General features: G+C 36.8%; 1 long non-coding RNA gene across 1 annotated transcript in view; it reads right to left on the bottom strand.

Annotated features, from left to right (window-relative positions):
* Nucleotides 1-20,660, bottom strand: part of LOC115306224 — a 47,042-nt gene that overhangs the window by 12,727 nt on the left and 13,655 nt on the right. The window contains exon 2 of the long non-coding RNA XR_003915255.1: nucleotides 6,262-6,311. This is a non-coding gene — a long non-coding RNA (uncharacterized LOC115306224). The remainder of the gene's footprint in view (nucleotides 1-6,261; nucleotides 6,312-20,660) is intronic.

The raw sequence follows: 20,660 nt of genomic DNA, 5'->3' as shown, positions 1-20,660 counted from the left end.
TTCTTTTGAAGCTTTCCACTATAAGTGATATCAAACAGTATTTGTCTTTCTCTGCATAGCTTATTTCACTTACATAATGCTGTCCAAGTCTATCCATGTTGTCATACACGGCAGGATTTCCTTATTTCTCATGACTAAAACTCTTTGGGAATATAACAGTAGTATGAATTACTTAGGCATACATGTCTGGCAACAAACAAAAAGCCACATCACTTTTCATGTAAGTGGGTTTTTTTTAAATGTTTTATTTATTTATTTTGAAAGGGAGAGAAGCGTAAGCCAGAAAGGCTTAGAGAGAGGGAGAGAGAGGACCCAAGCAGGCTCTGTGTTATCAGCACAGAGCCCAACACTACTCAACCCAACATCAATGGCTAGATCCCAAGAACCTGAGCCAAAACCAAGACTTATATGCTTAACAAACTAAGCCATCCAGGCGCCCATCATGTGAGTTTGTGAGTTTGCTAACAAGAGGAGAAATACTAGTTGTCACTAATTTAATGTGTGTGTGTGTGTGTGTGTGTGTGTGTGTGTGTGTATGGTGTGTGCTGTGATTGCTGTTTTGTCATTCCAGCAACCATTAGTCTTCCAGGCAGTTTATTCCACAAGGACAGTTCTTGGGAATTGAAATTTCCCTGGCTTTCTTTTGTGTGGAGTGTATTGTTTCTTCCATCTTCAGATGGGAAAGGAAAAAGAAAACTTTTTTCTCCCCCTTTGATTGAAAAAAAAATACGTCATATTTTGTTTACTTATTTTAAATTATTTATTTATTTATTTTTAGAAAGAGAGAACGTCTGAGCAGGAGAGAGGCAGAGAGAGAATCCCAAGCAGGCTCCATGCTCAGCACAGAGCCCAATGCAAGGCTCGATCTCACAACTGCAAGATCACGACCTGAGCTTACATCAAGAGTCTGACACTTAGCTAACTAAGCCACCTGGGTGCCTCCAAAACTGTTATATTTTAAAAAGGAATGAATCAATTTTTTCCTGGTCTTAGCCCATTTGGGCTGCTGTAACACAAATACCACAGACCAAGTCCCTTAAACAACAAAAATCATCCTCACAGTTTCAGAGACTGGCAAGTCCAAAATCAAGGACATTATCAAACTTAGTGTCTGGTGAGAACCTACTTCCTGGTTCATAGATGGCTGGCTTGCCACATATAGGAAGGGGAGAGGGAACTCCCTGGGGACTCTTTCTATAAAGGTGCTATTATAATTCATGAAGGCTCCACCCTCATTGCTCAAAGGCCTTACCTCTTAATACTATCACCCTGAGGATTAGGTCTCAGCATATCAATTTTGAGGGGAACACGTTCTGTATATGGCAATTCTGAAATCCAGGTGAATCAAAAAGTGTTTCTTGTTTGCATGCCTTCAGGATAAACACACATACATTCATCTGGGCTGAGGGCTTTCCCACAAACAAGCACTGTACTTTGATTTGCTGACTAAGAAATGAAAACTGGCTTCACAAAGTATTGAGATAAGAATTCATATAACCTGTTGCTTGCCACTCCTTACTACCAATTGATCCTTTTTTTTTTTTTTTTTTTTTTAGTCCCTCTAATCTAATCCTTATAGCCTTCCTTTTAAAAGGCAATGACAGGGGCGCTTGGGTGGCTCAGTTCGTTTAGCGTCAGACTTCAGCTCTAGTCATGATCTCACCATTCCTGGGTTCTAGCCCTGTGTCAGGTTCTGTGCTGACAGCTCAGAGCCTGTAACCTGTTTCAGATTCTGGGTCCCATTCTCTCTCTGCCCCTTCCCCACTTGTGCTCTGTCTCTCTCTGTCTCAAAAATAAATAAACTATTAAAAATACGTTAAAAAATAAAATAAATGCAATGACAGTACACCAATATGTATACATGCTTTATGCAGGCATAAATTACTATGCATACATATTCCTTACGATCTAGAACACTGCGCACAAATTAACAAACATAGAAGACTTTGTGATTTTAATCATAGCTGTAATTTTCATTGTCAGTTCAAGTTCACAGAAGTAATGGGTTCCACAGTAGTACATTCTCCTCCCCAACCTTCCAACGTAAGACGTCTCCCTACACTTACAAAACGCTGTTCATTGAAATGAAGGAGAAATGAACATAATAGTAAGATTCAAACTGGATGATGAATATACTTAAACAATTTTGCTTTTGTTTGAATTTAATTGGTTTTAATTACACTCTGCCTTGCTTTATCTATCAGTGGTGCTTTGAAGTCAGAGTTGAAAAGAGAATGCTGAATTATTCTTTTAAGAATATCCTGATGCATATATCAACCTCAGTGAATGTGAACTGTTCTCTCTCTCAGAATAATAGATGGCCTACTACATTGGAAATGCAATTAAATTACATATTAAATGCATACTCTAACTAACTGAATCCATCACGGTGTCTGATTTTTGTGGGTATCAAATAGCAAAATGAATCAAAGGTTACTGAACAAAAGTGACATTTTTCAAAGTTTTTCCAGATGTTTTCTAATTTCCTTTTTGTGCCTAATTTTCATTTAAAGTTCTGATAAAAGTGCTTTATAATTTGTTGCCTTGTTAACAGTATCTTGTCTTGGGACCTGTTGCTCTTAAGACCATCTTTTTTTTTTAGGGTAAAAATATACAATTTAATACTTGAGGTTGTATGGCACTGAAGCCTTGGTGATGACTTTGACCAAGGCATTAGCAAGTCTTGTAGTCTCTGTCAAAATGGCTCCCTTACTTATGCCTCTACAGTAAGGGCAGCCTTCCCTTAGTCTCTAGCCCATGAACCATTACATGACAGTCCATTTAATGAAAGGTCACATCTTCTAAAACAAACTGGGTCATGAATTATTAAAGCTACACAAAATGAAACAGTACAAGAAAAACACAGTCCTTTTGGTTAGTCCACTGATAGTGTCTTAATCACTCATTTTTTTCCCCACATTTTTATATAAACTTCAGTCAGCTAACATATAGTCCAATATTAGTTTCAGGAGTAGAATTTAGTGATTCATCACTTCCATACAACACCCAGTGCTCATCCCAAGTGCCCTCCTTAATACTCATCACTTATTCAACCTATCCCCCTGTTCACCTCCCCTTCAGCAACCCTCAGTTTGTACTTTACATTTGAGAGTCTATTTTGTGGTTTCGGTCTCTTCCCCCCCTTTCCCTTTTATCTGTTTCATTTCTTAAATTCTGCATATGAGTGAAATCACATGGTATTTGTCTTCCTCTGAGTGACTTATTTCACTTAGCATAATACACTCTAGCTCCATCCACACAATTGCAAATGACAAGATTTCATTCTCTTTGATGGCTGAGTAATTGAGTAATATTCCATTATGAAAGTGTGTGTGTGTGTGTGTGTGTGTGTGTGTGTGTAGAGGTGGACAGATGATTGATTGATAGATACATACACATATAATACATCTACTTTATCCATTAATTAGTCTATAGACATTTGGGCGTTTCCTATAATTTGGCTATTATTGATAAAGCTGCTATAAGTATTGGGGTTCATGTATACCTTTGAGTTGGTATTTTTGTATCCTTTGGGTAAATACATAGTAGTACAGTTTCTGGATTATAGAATAGTTCTATTTTAGCTTTTTGAGGAATTTCTGTACTGTTCTCCCAAGTGGCTGTACCAATTTGCATTCCTACCTATGGTGTAAGAGGGTTCCCCTTTTCCCACATCTTTGTCAATATCTACTGTTTCCTGTTTAAGAAATTCAAATAGTTAAAATTGAATTTTTTATTCATTAACCACAATCCCTCCTTTTAGTAGTAACTGTTTGCATGTGTCTAATTTTTTAATGAGCAAAATTTTAAATATAAATCAATATCACACTACAATCCTATTCTATATTTTAATTCTTTTATTTTGACCTAATATATAAAGAATATTTTCTATATCTTTGAAGAGTCTCACACAATATAATTAGTAACTACATAGTATCAGATGGTATGGTTTTATAATGACTTATTAAATCTTCTATAAGTATATATTAAATTGTTTCAAAAATTTTAATGTATTTAAAACTCCTTAATAAGCATCCCTGTGGAGAAATCTTTCTGCCTTTCTAATTATTTCTTTAGAATGAATCCCAAAGAGATGAGTTGGTGAAACAAAACAATAGTAAATCTTTTTAAGGATACCAATGCATTTTGCTAAATTGCCCTAAAAAATAAATGTATCCAATATATACTCCCATTAGAAGAATGAGGTTATCATCGACCCCAAATTCTCACAATATATATAATAGTTTTGAAAATTCATAAATTGCTAGTGAAAAATGTTATCTATATTTTTAATTCTTATTTGACTACTAGGGAATTTGAACATACTTTGACTAAAAAAAATTGTTCTTCTTGCCTGTGATTCGGGGCAATTGAGAAATACACTATGTACAATTTTTTTAGGTGAGAAATGGAGACCGAGGAGTGACATGTGGAAGGGAATGCAATGTGCTGGTGTTACAATTTTCTAACTTTTTTTGCCGTATACAAATATTTTGATGACAACAAAAGTTACGAAGAAGCAAAAACCAAGAGTGGTGAATCTGTTATCACCCAGTTATTTGGTTTCTTGTTTACATTCTCCATTTCTGGAGAGGTTTTGGAGATATCAACGTAGAGCCCTCTCCTATGGATCAGCTGTTTGCCAAGGCTGAGAGAAACGTCTTCTACATTCTTAGGTGAGGCTGCAGAAGAGAAAAATGCCTTTCAAACAGGACTCTCTCCTGAGGAAGGAAGAGTAACTTCCAAATCGAATACTAATACTGTTGATGTTAGGATCTACAGAAGGCTGACAGTACAGCCTTGGGAACATTTTTGCTTTGGTTTTGAAGATGCTTTATTTTCATCTTTTATATTTTTGAATTTTTAAAAATGAAATAATGATGAGGAAATTAAGTGGACTTGTAAGGAAAACTCATCAGGTGGGAATTAAAGCTATCAGGTGTTCCAAACAGGGAAACCAAACCACTAATCTCTTAGTCAAACATGAATTTTGCCAAAGTAGCACTGTCCACTGACAATGTGCCATTAGAGATAATTTGAGAATACACAGATCAATATAGCATCAGGAAAAAATATCCGGTTGCTTGGTTAAGCCAGAGACAAAACCCAGAAATCTATAGGTCACCTCTAAACCTAAAACCCAATTCACTTAACCAAGTATTTGGTAGCACAGTGTTTATGCTACAATGAGTTCACAAAACTCAGACATAGAGATTTAACATAAAAAAGAGAGAGAGTTCAGATTTCTTGCAAAGTGTTTGATAATAATTGGCTTGAATTTCCACGTAGCAAAGATCGGTTGTTATTGAAAATGCTCACACGTCTTTAGACAGGGCACAACTTTCCAGTTACCACAATCCTCACCACAAGTTACTGTCTCCCTGACACTGAGACAGAATGCCAATTGGCATTTGTCATTTTACTTGTGGCCTCTTTTACTTCCTGTACACTACTTCTCAGACTTTGGAAGAATCTAAGTTTGTGATCCCAGACTAATACGTGTTAGATCATTCACCAATGCATCAGGAAGGAAATAGTACAGAATGCTCCAGAACTAGAAATCATGTATTTTGAGAATTCAGGAAGACATAATTCAACTGGGAATGTTTTTCATTCATTCATTTTCTCTCTTATTTATTCATTAATATTTTTTGAAAACCAACCACGTACCTGGCATTGTGCTGGCTGTTAGATACTGTAGTAAACAGAACGGGTAATGCTCTTTAAACAAAGATAAACCTTACAAACTTGATAAAGTACATAAAGAAAAACAGTATGCTAAGAAATCATATGAGAGGAAATGGATTTTTTAAGAGGGAAGAAAATCAGCCAAGTCCAAACAAGATAGCCAAATTATAAGCATGTGACTAAAACATGATTGATTAAAAAGAGCCTTAAAAGAATCTTATAATAATAGAGCTGAAGAATAAAACATGCACTAATATAAAAAGAGAATATTTACTATATATCATAAAAGATAGCATAGAAGAAGAATCTGTCTATGTCTATAGAAGGAGGTAAAACACATATTAAATTCTGTATAGACAACATATGTATTCAATATATGATATATACATATAGATAAGTATATACATATATATGTGTGTTCGTGTGTCTACACACAATTATTATTTAGCAGGCACTGAATTAAATGAGATGGTATGTATCATCTCATTTCTCTTAACAACTTTATGAGGCAGGCCATATTAATATTCATGTTTTAGAGATGAATCCATTGAGGTTCAGAAAAGTTAATCTTACCAAAGTTTATATAGCAAATGGCAGGATCAGGTCTCAAGCAATCTCTGATTCTAAAATATAAAAATAAAACAAAAATAAAACATCTCATCAGAGTTTTCTATGACCTAGATAGAATATCCCTCAAGATCATCTAGTTTGCTTCGTTTAAAATTGGACCCATCAACCAACCTCCCACCTAATTTTTCATATGCTCATGTAGCCTTCTCCAAGAGAACATGGTGCCCTAGATAGGAGACATGCATTTCTGTCCATGAGAATAGCACATCGCACTGTAAATTCCAGAACTGGCATTTGTTCATTTAACTACTCTTATTTGTTCTTGGATACATAAGTCAATACCCCAGAGTTTAATCAACTCTGGGTGGATTGAAACATTGAGGTTTTGGAGCCTGCAAAGTTTGAAAGTATTGGGCTTGCTTTGAGCTCAGCAAGTGAGAGTCAAACAGATAGGCTGGGGTGGAGAGATGTGCAAAATGCCACTTAATCACCTTTAAAGCCTTTTAAAGTATCTAGCTTTTGATCTGCAGTTAAACTGGCTTGCTATTACTCTGTCCTGAATTTGACAGACTCTTCCATGTAGCATAGTTGCTGGCATAACTGAGCAACCATGGGCTTCCTGCAGGTGCAAATTCTCTTTTGCATGCTGAAGGGTGCTCCAGAATGTACTCCTCTACACTGTGCTAGCTCTGAAAGCTAGGACCCAAAAGGGGCTCAGCCATGCCAGCTCTCTTTATGCTCCCACACTCTCAAGAAGCACTTTATTTGTCTCAGTTCATTTAAAGGCAGAGAGGGCCACAGAGAATGAATAAGAAACAAACACATTCCGCTAAACTCCTGGATGGGCCTAGAAGCAGAGGTGAGACTCTGCAGAGAGCCAGATCCAGCTCATCTGAACCTCTTGCCTATGGAAACTGTAAGCTACTAAATGGAGGTTATTTTGAGGTGCCGAGATTGTGGTAGTTTGTTACTACCACCTCTAAGAATAACTTCTTGAAATATGGCAGACCAAATAAAGGCCAGTGAGCTGGAGGGTCCCGACTGAGCAGGCTACCTTTCTTTGGCTTTAACATTACATCTATTTTGCATATTTCACCTAATTTCTGGTAATTAACCCCTTACCAGATGTATGGTTCACAACTATGTTCTCCGAATCTGTGGGTTGTCCCTTCACTATGCTGATTGTTCTGCTGTGCGGAAGCTTTTTAGTTTGATGCAATCAATGCTGTTTGTCTGTTTCTGCTTGTGCTTCTAGGGTCATATCCAAAACATCATTGCCCACCCCAACGTTAAGAAGCTTTTCCCCTATGTTTTCTTCTAACAGTTTTATGGTTTCAGGGCTTACATTAAAGCCTTTCATCCTAGGTTGAGAGATCAGGCCTGGGCACTGGGGGATTGGGGGTTTGGTCCCATCAGAGTTAACACAGAGGCTGTGTCTACAGGGGCCAGCTTGGCACTGGGTTGGCCTGGAGCCTGAGGCCATGGGGCTGCGTCTGGTGAGTAGATCTCTAAGGCCCTCCTAGTTCTGGTCTTCAGTCTAGAGCCTGAGGGCCTGTTGGCTGGCCTGGTACTGGTACCAGTGCCTGAAGCGAAGTCAGGTACTAACTCCTCTCCCCTCAACCCATGGGGAAGACCTCTGTGCAGGCTGCCTAGACTGTGGACAGGGTGTCGGGAATAATGTGAAACTGTTGTTCCTATCGTCTTGAATAGGTCTTTTCTTGTTTCTGTGCTAGACTCAGATGCTGTAATCTGTCACCTGGAGTCCTTAGCACTTGGGAAGGTATTTTCATGCATGGATAATTATACAAATTGATATTTCTGTGAAAGAAAGAACACTGGAAACATCTATGCTACCATTTTGCTGATATACTTCCAACAACTCTTTATAGAATCTACCACTTTAAGTTCAGCAAAACTTCATATTTGGACTCCAGATTGTAAATGTCCAACAAATTTTGTAAAAGAAAAAAAAGGACTTTGCTATTTAATTTCCAGCCTATATGTATATGGTTAATATTATTATTATTTTAAATCTTTAAGGTGACATGTCTGTATGAAAAGAATTTCGTTGTTTTCTTAATGTGTACTTGTTAATAAAATGTGTTGTGCACAGCAGAATACCTGGGGAAACATTCTATTTTATCGATTGACTCGATTATGTTGCTGAAGAAAATAAATCTTTAACAATAAGAGATATTTACTGTCCTGTCTACAGGGAGAATAATCAAGAGGATTAGCAGCATTAGAATCACTTTCATAGACATTGTAGAAAAGAGGACAATATATTATATATGTCCTAAAACAAACTCCTTGAACATTATTTCTTTCTAATACAGATACATATTTTAAAATTATTTACTTTATCTGATAGAAAAGCCTATCCTCATATAGGAAGCAAACATATTACTAATAAATTAGAATATATAACATATATTTTATAAGAATGGTTACATTTATAATGTGCTTTGTGAAAGCATATAAGTCGCTATGAATATTTGAATAAAATCCCTAAGTCAAATATGTAGATTAAAAAAATAACATAGGGGTGCCTGGGTGGCTTAGTCAGTTAAGCGTCTGACTTCGGCTCAGGTCATGATCTCATGGTTCGTGGGTTTGAGCCCCACATCAGGTTCTATGCTGAATGTTTGCTCAGAGGCTGGAGCCTGCTTCAGTTTCTGTATCTCCTTCTCTCTCTGCCCTCCTCCACTTGCACTCTGTCTCACTCCCCCAAAAATAAATAAATGTAAAAAAATAACATAGATTCAATAATATATATTATTGGGTTTTTTCTATTTCCATTTTCACTAGCCAAAAGTACCCCAAAAAGATGAGATATCATTAAGTAGGGACTTTAAAAAATAAAGAAAATAAAATATGTTCCTCCTTTATTCATAACCATAATGTAGTCATATGAAGAATACTGCAAGTATCTTTAGCATTGGAATTCACAAAATCATGATGATATAACATGGATTTACAATAAAAAATGATGGCAAAAAGGATATAAAAACGTCTTGTAGCTTCCAACTGGAGAAAACACCAGGAAACAAAAAAACCCTTAAATAAGAAACTACTAGAATAAAGAGGGAAGCAGGAAGGGAGGAACTTGTGAAGACAGATAAACAGGAGTGAAAAGAGAAAAAAAGAAACTTCCTTTAATAATAATAATAATAATGGCCATGAAAGTCACATCTGTGAGACTCAAAATTTCAAATACAGTCAAAGTCACATCAAGGATGTAAATAATAATATTGTACCTAATTTTATAACAAAATTACAGTAGCATATGAGATGTTTAATCCCAATAAAACTTTTGTTGATGAAATTTTAGAAGAGAAAATAGGTAAAAATCTCTTTGAGTTTGACCACAGCAATTTCTTGCTTGACATCTCTCCAGAAGTGAAACAACAGCAAAAAATGTATTGGGACCTCATCAAGATAAAAAAACTTCTGCACAGCGAAGGAAACAATCAACAAAACTAAAGACAACCAATGAGGTAGAAGATGTTTGCAAATGACATATCTGATAAAGGGCTAGTATCCAAAATCTATAAAGAGCTCATCAAACTCAATATCTAAAAAAGAAATAATGAAATGAAGAAATAGGGGGAAGACATGAATAGACACTTTTTCAAAGAAGACATCCAGATGGCCAACAGACGTATGAAAAGATGCTTGACATCACTCATCATCAGGAAAATAAAAATCAAAACCACAGAGAAATACCACCTTACACCTTTCAAAATGGCTAAAATTAATAAATCAAAAAACAACAGATGCTGGCAGGATGCAGAGAAAGGAAACCCTTTTGAACGGCTGATGGGAATGCAAACTGGTGCTCCCACTGTGGAGAACAGTATGGAGGTTCCTCAAAACATTAAAAATAGAACTACCTTATGACTCAGCCATTGCACAGCTAGGTATTTCTCCAAAAGATACAAAAATTCTGATTCAAAGGGGGCCATGCACCCCAATGTTTATAGCAGTGCTACCAACAATAGAAAAATTATAGAAAGAGCCCAATGTTCATCAACTGATGAATGGTTAAAAAAGATGTGGTGTGTGTACACACGTACACACACACACACATACACACACATACAGAATGGAACATTACTCAGCTTTCAAAAAGAATGAAATCTTGCCATTTGCAACAACGGAGATGGAACTAGAATGTATTATGCTAAGTGAAATAGGCCAGTCAGAAAAAGACAAATATCATATGATTTCACTCATATGTGGAATTTGAGAAACACAACGGATGAACATAGAGGAAAGGAAGAAAAAATAAAATAAAAATAGAGAGGGTGCCTGGTTGGCTTAATTGGTTAAGTACCTGACTCCTCATTTCTGCTCAGGTCATAGTCTCATTGTTCATGAGTTCAAGCCCTGCACTGGGCCTTGCACTGACAGTGTGGAGCCTGTTTGGGATTCTATCTGTCCTTTCTCTTTTCTTGGCCTCTGTCTCTCTCTCTCTCTCTCAAAATTATTAAACTTAAAAAAGATAAAAACAGAAAGGGAGGCAAACCATAACAGACTCTTAAATACAGAGAACAAACTGAGGGTTGCTGGAGGAGTGTTGGGTGGGGGATGGGGTAAAGGGATAATGAGTATTAAGGAGGACATTTTTCAGAAGAGCAGTGGGTGTTATATGTAAATGATGAATCACTCAGTTTTATCCCTGAAACAATTATTACACTGTATATTAACTACATTAGATTTAAATAAAAGTTTTAAAAAATATATATTTCCTGAGAGTGTTAATACTTATCAAGTCCTTTATTCTCAAATAAGTCCAGAAGTTGAAAATGTACATAGGTTCAGCAACATAATGGCAAAGTTCAGATTAAAAACGTTTAGTGCATAAATAGGTGAAATCAACATGCTTGCTTACATTGAAAGCCTTGATATTATTAGGCATGTATTTTAACAAGTGTCACTTAGTGTCTCAGTCAGAGAAAGAACACAGAGGTCATGAGAAGTTTGTAGCAGACCTAGAACCCAGAATATTCACACAAAATAAGCCCTTCACACATTTTTACTGGACTGCTAGTTTGACCAAAATATATATGGAAATAGTGCCTGGTTAGGAACCTACTATACATTATAGAAACGAAAGTATTTTTCCTTCAGTGCAAATTTAATGGTGAATTTATCAAGACTGTGCAAAGAAATATGTTTTATTAAATATTGCGGGAAAAGCCTGACCCAGATAGATTTAAAAATGAGATGGGCTGGGGTAGGGGGAATTAGGATTATATACTTCAGAATTTTTTTTTTTTTGTTCTTTGAGAGTTTTATGCATTGCAGAGTTTTGTGTTGTAAAACTAAGTCTGTATCGGTTATTATTGAAAGAAAAAAACATACTGTAATTATTATGGAATAAGGGATTTATTGTAGGACTAAGAGGTAACATAAGTATTGAAGAAACTGTAGAAATAAGGGTCAATAAAGAAACTTGTAAGATCAGAGAGAGGTTCTTAAGAACCCTCCTCTGAACAGCCCTCCTGAAGTACTGACCTAAGGACAAGGGCATCTCTCTCTTTTTTAATTTTTTTTTTATTTTTGAGAGACAGAGAGAGACAGCACGAGCAGGGGAGCATCAGAGAGGGAGGGAGACACAGAATCTGAAGCAGGCTCCAGGCTCTGAGCTAGCTGTCAGCACAGAGCCTGACACGGAGCTCAAACCCACAAACCATGAGATCATGACCTGAGCCGAAGCCGAAGCCGGAAGCCGGAAGCCAGAGGCTTAACTGACTGAGCCACCCAGGCGCCCCAGGACAAGGGCATCTTTGCAGCACCTCATACCAGCTGCTACAGTGGGTCTCAAAGGAGAGCTGTGGAGTTGTCCTTGAAGAGAAGTTGCTTGTCTGGTTGTGGGTCTGGAGCCGCCGTTGCTCAGCAGAACCTTGTGCAGAAGGAAGAGCCGGACGCAGAGTGAAGGAAAAGAGAGGATGAGCAGGGATCAGCCAGCACCTCTTCCTCTGTCTCCTGTCACATGAAGCACATCTAACACACTGGGGGATTCTGCTTCCTCTTCCACTTTGCACAGATACACCAACAATTTTTCATTTGGACACCTCTACCTGAAACACTTCCTACGTGATTTGAGAAAACTTATATCCAGCGTAGGCATGTGGGTATAATACAAAAGCCATCACAAAACATCATATGATAATCTGCTTCCTTCCTTTCTTCTTAGTTTTTTTGTCTTTTTTCTTTTTATTCTTCTTCAAAAAACTAAGTAATAATCACTTTCTAAATATCAATGATTATGCTAGGTGTTCCAGTATAAGAATTAGATAGATGGATAGCTAGCTAGCTAGCTAGCTAGTCTCTCATATCATGTAATTTAGTGTCTAGTTTCATGCCTTACTTTCTTGAATCAAATCTCCAAACTGGTTTTCCCTGACTAGGAAAGACCTACCAAGAGAATGGGGCCAAGGGACACATGCCCTAATAATACTTTCAGGAACCAAGCCCATAACTAGAATATGCCAAGAGTCTTGGCATAATATCAAAGGGAATAAAGAGGTTTTTAGGAACACAAGAGTCTCCCTAAGGCTTCCTGGTATAAAGCATAGTATAGCTTCTAAAATCTGCAATGGGGTAGGACAGTATCCTTTGTCTTTTGTATGCTAAAGAAAAAAGGTAGGAACAAATATCCACCAATACAGTATGGCTTCCTTGGATATCATGATTAATATTATCCATGAAGGCAACCAAAAAGTGTTGCAAAGTATAAAAGTTTCAGCACTAGACCCATAATTGTTACAAGCCCATCATGAGAATATTTCTACAAAGCTCTGTCAGTAAAAGGATGAGAAGCCTTCTTTATGTACTTAAACAATATTCGTTCACAATTGAATCAATTTAGCAAATTAAGGGTGAGAAGGCACAACACACTTTTATTATCCTCATTTGCCTGAAAAAAATCATTAAAGCTTCCCATTACCAAAAGTGGTGTTTCCTCTGCCATATGTTGAAGCATGAAATGGGGATGCAAATCTCTCTCTGCTTTCTCTTATACATTTACTTTCCTTCTGCCTAGTGATCACATCCTTCCAAGTCTAAACAAGGGACAATGTCATACTTTTTAAACCCACAGATAAGCTGATATGGAAAAAAAAAAAGAATTTCAAAAAGCTTGGTTCATGGATTTCCACTTTGCTATTAAATCTTTGACAGTTATCCAGGACCCTCAAGGGGGAGAGAAAAAAAAATCCTAGCTTTTTGTTTACACTGAGAAGTTACTGAGGTGGAAAAAGCTATTAGGATCCAAACAGGGAGGTCTGATGTCTCTTACTTATTCCATGGGGCCTTGACTAGATCTGATTCATATTCTAGTGGATTGCCTTTGTGGCCTGCTGAAAGCCATGAACGCTTTGACAGCAAGAATGACTGCATCACAAATGAGCCTTCCTTTCATTTCTCTCTCTGCTCCCCCTGAGACTGACTTTATTATGAGGACTCAAATATACTAGCTTCAGGTTCTCCTTTCTTCTTGATTCCATGGTGCATGCCTTGACTGCCACATTCTTTCTACTGGTGCCTTGAGGGGCATTTTCCAGGTAACTGTCTTTGGTTAACATTCTTTGTTCATTGTCTCAAACTGATAGGCTTGAAGAATCTGTTGGTGTTATAAAGTGTTTGTGAATGAAATCTTGGTAGTGAGGTAGTTTGTCCACCAGAACCCTAAATAATCCTCCAATAACTCAAATACACACACACACACACACACACACACACACACACACACAGGATGACAGTTTCTGATGAACTGTAGTCAGTTTATGTCTAAAACTTAAGTTAAGCTTGGACTCCTCATTGGGCTATCTTCTCTTTTTTGAGAGGACACACTTAAAAATTAATTTGGTTTGAGATAAATATCAGGATAATTTTTAAGGAGTAATAAATGTTTGTTACTGTTAACAAATAATATCTATAAAACTTGATAAAGACTCATTGATACATAAAACATAAAAATAAATATTTACAAAATCCCACCATTAACAACTGTTACTGGCATTTGTTTAAAAATGTCCCTACAACTTGTCTGTGCCTATGTACACATACATAAGGTAGGAGATACATTAAAAAATAGCATTAGGGGTTTAGTTTTACTTAAATTTAACCAAATGAGAAGAAACCAAATGGAACAGAAGATACATGCATGACTAAACTCCAAATAAAATCTCTCTTCCCAAGAAGTCCTGTTGGTTTTTTAGAAAATTCCTCTGAAAATAAGGAAAAATATCCTGACTTCTTTATGAGATTAGATACCTGTTAGTATAATATTATAGTATCTATTGACTCTTTACTCTTGAATAAAGATGTCCACTTTCCTTCTATTGATCTATTATATTTTGTCATTTTTACATTAACTACATCATTATTATAGTTTATAATGAAAACAATGAAAATTCACTTAGCTTGGTGTTAAATAACTTTGGTGTCTTTTATCACTATCACAATTCCTATATTCTCATCTCTTTATTTTTTTAATTTTTTAATGTTTATTTAATTTTGAAGGAGAGACCAAGCATGAGGTGGTGAGGGACAGAGAGGGAAACACGAAATACAAAATGGGCTCCAGTGTCTGAGCTGTCAGCACAGAGCCCAACACGGGGCTTGAACTCACAAACCTGAGATCATGACCTGAGCCAAAGTGGACTCTTAACCAACTAAACCACCCAGGCACCCCTAATCTCTTTATTTTTAATGTATTTTAATCATTGGCTATATTTCATCATCAGGTGGTTTTGTGAAGACAAAACACCTGGGGGCTGTCTCTAGGCTCATTGGCTTTCAAAAGTGAGAGTGTTTTTCCATTGCCCTTGCAGTTCAAGGTCAAATTGGATATATATAAAACCTGTGGACCACACTCTTTTTTTAGGAATGTTATCTATTATTGTATATTCTGCCTTCAGACAATCATGTGACTACCGGTGGGTTCAGCAAAGCCAAGAACAGCAGAAAGAATTACTCAAGACTCCACAAGTCAAAAGAGGTGACAAGGAGGCTAAGGGGAGTCTCCCTGAGCTGCTCTCAAGCTCCCATATTTATTAGGTATACAGATAGGGAAAACATTATACAATATGTCCATGGCTACATGCCAGTAAGAACATATAGAAAGCATAGAAAGTGTACAAAAAAACAAGGTGTTCCCAAGACTATAATGAGACTACAAAAGAGTGGATGTAGAAAGTCGGGTGGAAAACAAGATAAAATATTCCATAGATAGCATGGTCTAAGGAATTCAATGAGAACAGGCAGGATCCAACCTCCATATACCATTAACTAGATACTGGTGAGCTCTTTACAGCAGAGTCAGAAAGCAGTGTAATGCGTTTCCTATAATCTCCTTAACCAGGACACAGCTATTTGATTTCCCACACCACCCAATTCCATGCTGTCCTAAACAACTCACAAAGTGGATGTTTGTTGTTATTTTAACTGCTTATCTATTTAAATAATATTTTTATTCAAATCTTATTAATTTTACTAAGATCTATCTTGCTGTGATTATTTCTACCAATTTCTCCTAGACCATGCATGTCATTTTTAATTGAATATATGGATCTTTATGTTAGAAAAGCTTTATTTTATGTTTAAAATTTCCCCTTTCTTAATAACAATGTGTATGTGGAGAATCTCCTTTCAACCCAAGTATCATCCTCCTTCTCTTATCACTTGTATGTCACTGTTCCTTCAATAGCATATACTCTCATGTCCTCTGTTGTCTTTAGGCCAAATATATATATATATTTTTATTTGTATATATTAAGTTGTTCCCTGGGTTTTGCTACTGCATCTTGCATCTCCTTTCATTGTCGTCTATTCTCTTCTTGAACTTTAATATTTTTAGCACTTTCTGAAAATAACTCACATCGTCTATCATATTTGGCTATGGATAATATTATGTGATGTGTGTTTTTCAATCTTTTTTTTGCTTATGCTCTTTTTCTCACTTAAAAATGTTTAAATTTTGCAGATTTTATTCATGCAGATTTCACTTTATGGGACTCTTTATATTTGTTAATACTCTTGAAAAGGCCCAGCGGCCTGCTAAGGAATAATTCAAAGCGTGGCATGACTGAGTGAGAAACCCTTACTTGGATTTGTTGTTTCAAACACCCTCTCATCCAGTATGTTAATTTTCTTCACCCCAGGAAAGACAGCATTATTTCCTTTTGGTTTTCCTATTCAAGAGTTTAGTGTCATTATAACAAAGCCCTTCATGGTTCAGCATCTATGCTATTCAAGGTGGTACAGCCTCTTCTTTCGCCACCCACTTTAGCTCTGACTGTCCCCTGGCTAGAACATTCGGTCATTGACAATAGAAATAACTTACTGTCATGTTTTTCCTGTTGTCTCACCTCCTATCTGACATTCCGTGGTACTGAACTGTCTCTAGAGGGACATGGCCCACCTTCAGAGAGGCACCTCCACAGGCTGAGACCACCTGCTTTAAATCACAGCACCAGTGAATATACCTTTTAAGATGATGCCATTTACTTTGCAGGAAATCTGTATGCTGCCCAGCCATCTTAGGTACCATGCGTAAGCTCCCAGCATGGACCCTGTCATATACAGTATGGCATTTGGCAGATGTACTACAAGGTTACTGGCTTAGGGCTATGACATTTCTCTTTGTCAATGCCTCTCTTTCTATCTCTCAACACTTTACCTATTTATTATTTATTGTGGAATGTAAAAGAAACCAGTAAAGTAAAAAGTTCCTATTTGATGATCATTAGCTGAAAACTACCCTAAATATTTTCAAATGGAAGACTATAACATTATACACACACACACACACGTGTGTGTGTGGATTCAATTTAATTCAATCCATATTTACTAGAGATCTATTGTATTTCAGCCACTGGAGATAGAAAACTATATATTAAAGAATGAAACAAAGGGAGAATCAGATTTTGCAAAAGGCCAAGACAGTTGATGAGAGGGAATGCGGCTCTGGAAAGGCAGAAAATTTGCAGAAAACAGATGAATATGATAGCACCTATTGGCAAAACATTAGTTTTTGTTTTTTTCTATATTAAAGCATTTATTGCCATGTATATCTCTAGTGAACGTTTTGTTTGATAAGACTCAGCAAATATGGCTTATAGGTCATTAAATAAGACACTAGTCTTGGCAGCATGAGGAGAGACGGTTACCTTTTATCTGAGACTGCCTTAAAGAATAACTACTAGCTCTTCCCCAACCTTCACACACCAGGTGGTCTAGTGTATACTGGAGGCTGATTATAAGAAGTTTGCTCTCCAAGTCCTATGTATCATCGCAGACTGTAGAGCAAACCATCAGTGTTTGCAAGTAGTAATAAAAATAATCAACATTTATCAACTACTTCTGATATAAGGCCTTTTCCCAAGCACCTTATTCATGTAATCCTTGCAGAATGACTTGTGAGGTCAACACTACTATGGTCATTATTTTACAAGTAAAGAAACTGAGGCAAGAGAGCATAACTGGCATAGGGCATTGCATGGGAAAATGGCAAAGCTGGGATTGAAGGAAAAAAAAAAAGACTGATTTTTTCCATGCTCAACAATCTCATCGGTTTTTCATGATCTAAAGAAACTATTCCTAAACCCAGCTAGTTCTCTTTGTTGTGGGCACATGCATTTTAGAGGAAATGCAAAGGTACCACAGAAATAAGTTTTATTCTCAACTCCATCCTAAAACATATATGGAAAGAAAATACTCGTAGCATTTATGTGTGGGGTGAGTTTGCAGGTCAATGAACACTTCTACATCCTGGTCTCACTCCTTTGTTCTATAGTGTCAGGTGCTATGTGTGCACAATCCTTGTAACACCTTTAGATTCAGCTTATCTCTGAGATGTAGCCCCTTGACAGGAGGGACTTTTTGAGTCCCCTCAGTCCCCTCTGCAGGAGCAGTAGGAAATGAGAAAAGCTGACATCACATCATCCCTGCTGATGAGTTTTTTGCATATAAGCCTTTCCTCTACAATAAGGCTTTGCATAACTATTGCTATTATTTTATCTTATAAAAGGGTACGTTGTGTCCCATTCTTCTGTGAAGTTAATATGATATTTGGATTATAGCAGAAATTTAATAACTCTTTGATGAATAAATCAGGAATAAATTATTTTAAAAAAGACTTTGGGCAAGTTGTATTTTTAAAAAATTTAGTGTAGTAAGCTTGAAACAGTTGTGCAGAAATAAATAGAGCACCTCTTGAATCCCTTTAAAAATTATTTTTCATTGTCATTAACATAAGTTCATTCAAGGGGTGCCTGGCAGAGAAGGACAGATACCATATATTTGCACTCATAGGTTTAACAGGGAAACAGGAGAACCCTACCTAATGGAGGACCAGAGGGAGGGGGAGAGGGAAAGAGAGTTGGGGAGAGAGAGGGATGCAAAACTTGAGAGACTATTGAATACTGAAAACGAACTGAGGGTTGAAGGGGAAGGGGGCGGGGGGATGGTGATGGAGGAGGGCACTTGTGGGGAAGAGCACTGGGTGTTGTATGGAAATCAATTTGACAATAAACTATTTAAAAAAAATAAAATAAAATAAAATAAAGGGGTGCCTGGGCAGCTCAGTTGGTTGAGTGTCCAACTTCAACTCAGGTCGTGATCTCACACTCGTGAGTTTGAGCTCTGTGTGGGCTCTGAGCTGACAGCTCAGAACCTGGACCCGGCTTTGGATTCCGTGTCTCCCTTTCTGTCTCTGCTCCTCCCCAACTTACATTCTGTCTCTGTCTGTCTCTCTCTCTCTCAAAATAAACAAATGTAATAAAAAAAAGTTAAAAACAAAAACATAAGTTCTTTCAAGAAAAAGAGAAATCAACCACAGATTATTGGAGTTTTCTTCCTGGCTCTGCTACTTTTTAGTTAGGATAATCTGGACTTTACATAACCTCTCAAAATGATAACTTAATGATTTAGAAAACTTTAATAAAGTACCTGATCTAATATTTACCCAAAACATGACTGTGTATTCCAAGTCAATCATATTAGGTAGATTACAGAGAGACAAATACTTTCCAATGTTGAAACTTATAAGATTTCACATAAATATCTAGGTTTCTGGCTTCTTTTTCATGAAAATCAATAGAATATTCCTTTTAGTTTGACATAGACCTACTACTCCTTAGAGTTTCTTACATGTAGTCCCTTAAATTTATTACATACCTTCCTATGTATGTAGGCACATGAGTTTATGATCAAATCGTTAAAACCACATTAGTTAGACATTATTTTTATTCTACTGGGCAGGTTCTCTCAACAGCTGCTACAAAAATAAATTAATTTTCTTTAAGCTGGCTTCCTGAGATGCGATAAAAATGACCAAACTTGACTTTGAATTCATTTATTCTTTCATTTAGTTATTCATTCAGTAAATACTTTCAGAGCATCTTCTAGGTGTCAGACACGTTAGGTACTCTACTGAGTATTAGGACTTCACCTCGCAAGTAATTAGCTGGCTTCCCAAGCACAGTCACATTGTTAATTCACAGACAGAACAGAATCCTCAAGCACAAGGCTGTTCCTTTTTCCTTAAGACTGAAAAAGGACATTTTGGTGGCAGAAATAAGAATTGATCTAAGCCTGTCCTGTCCAATAGCATGTACTGCAGTGAAGGAAATGTTTTATGTTTGTGTTCTTCAGTGAGATACCTTTAGCCTCATGTAGCTATTGCAACTGAGGACATACCTTTTTAACTTAATTCAATTTCAACTGACTTCAATTTAAATTTAAATAGTCACACGTGGCCAGTGGCTATAGAGTTGGACAGCACAGATGTACACTTTATCGACTTTTTCATGAACTTATGTAAAGAAGCAAATCCACAATAAGGCTACTGCCACGCTTGGTGTTCTTTTAAGACTCAGATGCAATATTAGAGACAGAATGCTGATGAAAATAGAGAATGGGTTCATAGACAAGAATATTGGGCACTGGGGAATCATCAGTGGAAAAAAGGACCATGGAATCCATCATTCATTAAGTAAAATGGGTTCTAATCTACAGAGAGAATGAGGGAAAGTTAGGGAGACCCTTTCAACATCATCTCATTTAGTCTTACTATCTACATGAGAAAAGTGAATCCTGGTAGACGTGATTTGACCAAGATCACAATACTCGCCTGTAGTGAAACTTGAACAGAAACACATGCCTCCTGACTCTTGATCCAGGGTTCTTGCCATGAATATTTTTGTCAACTTGGAAGCATAGTACAAATGCTTTGGCTGAACTCAAATCTATCTGCTTATTCATTTATTAAAACTGTGCATATAACAGTTTTAAAAAGCATGATGACACTCTGAGCATCATAATTATTTTGAAGACCCCCACAAAAATTTTTAAAAAGGAATAATATAGACTTCTGATTATTAATAAGCAAA

The sequence above is a fragment of the Suricata suricatta genome, chromosome 11 (genome assembly GCF_006229205.1).
Source record: "Suricata suricatta isolate VVHF042 chromosome 11, meerkat_22Aug2017_6uvM2_HiC, whole genome shotgun sequence".
In the NCBI taxonomy this organism is placed as follows: domain Eukaryota; kingdom Metazoa; phylum Chordata; class Mammalia; order Carnivora; family Herpestidae; genus Suricata; species Suricata suricatta.
The sequence above is the reverse complement of the archived record's forward strand: the minus strand, read 5'-3'. Positions and strand labels throughout refer to the sequence as shown.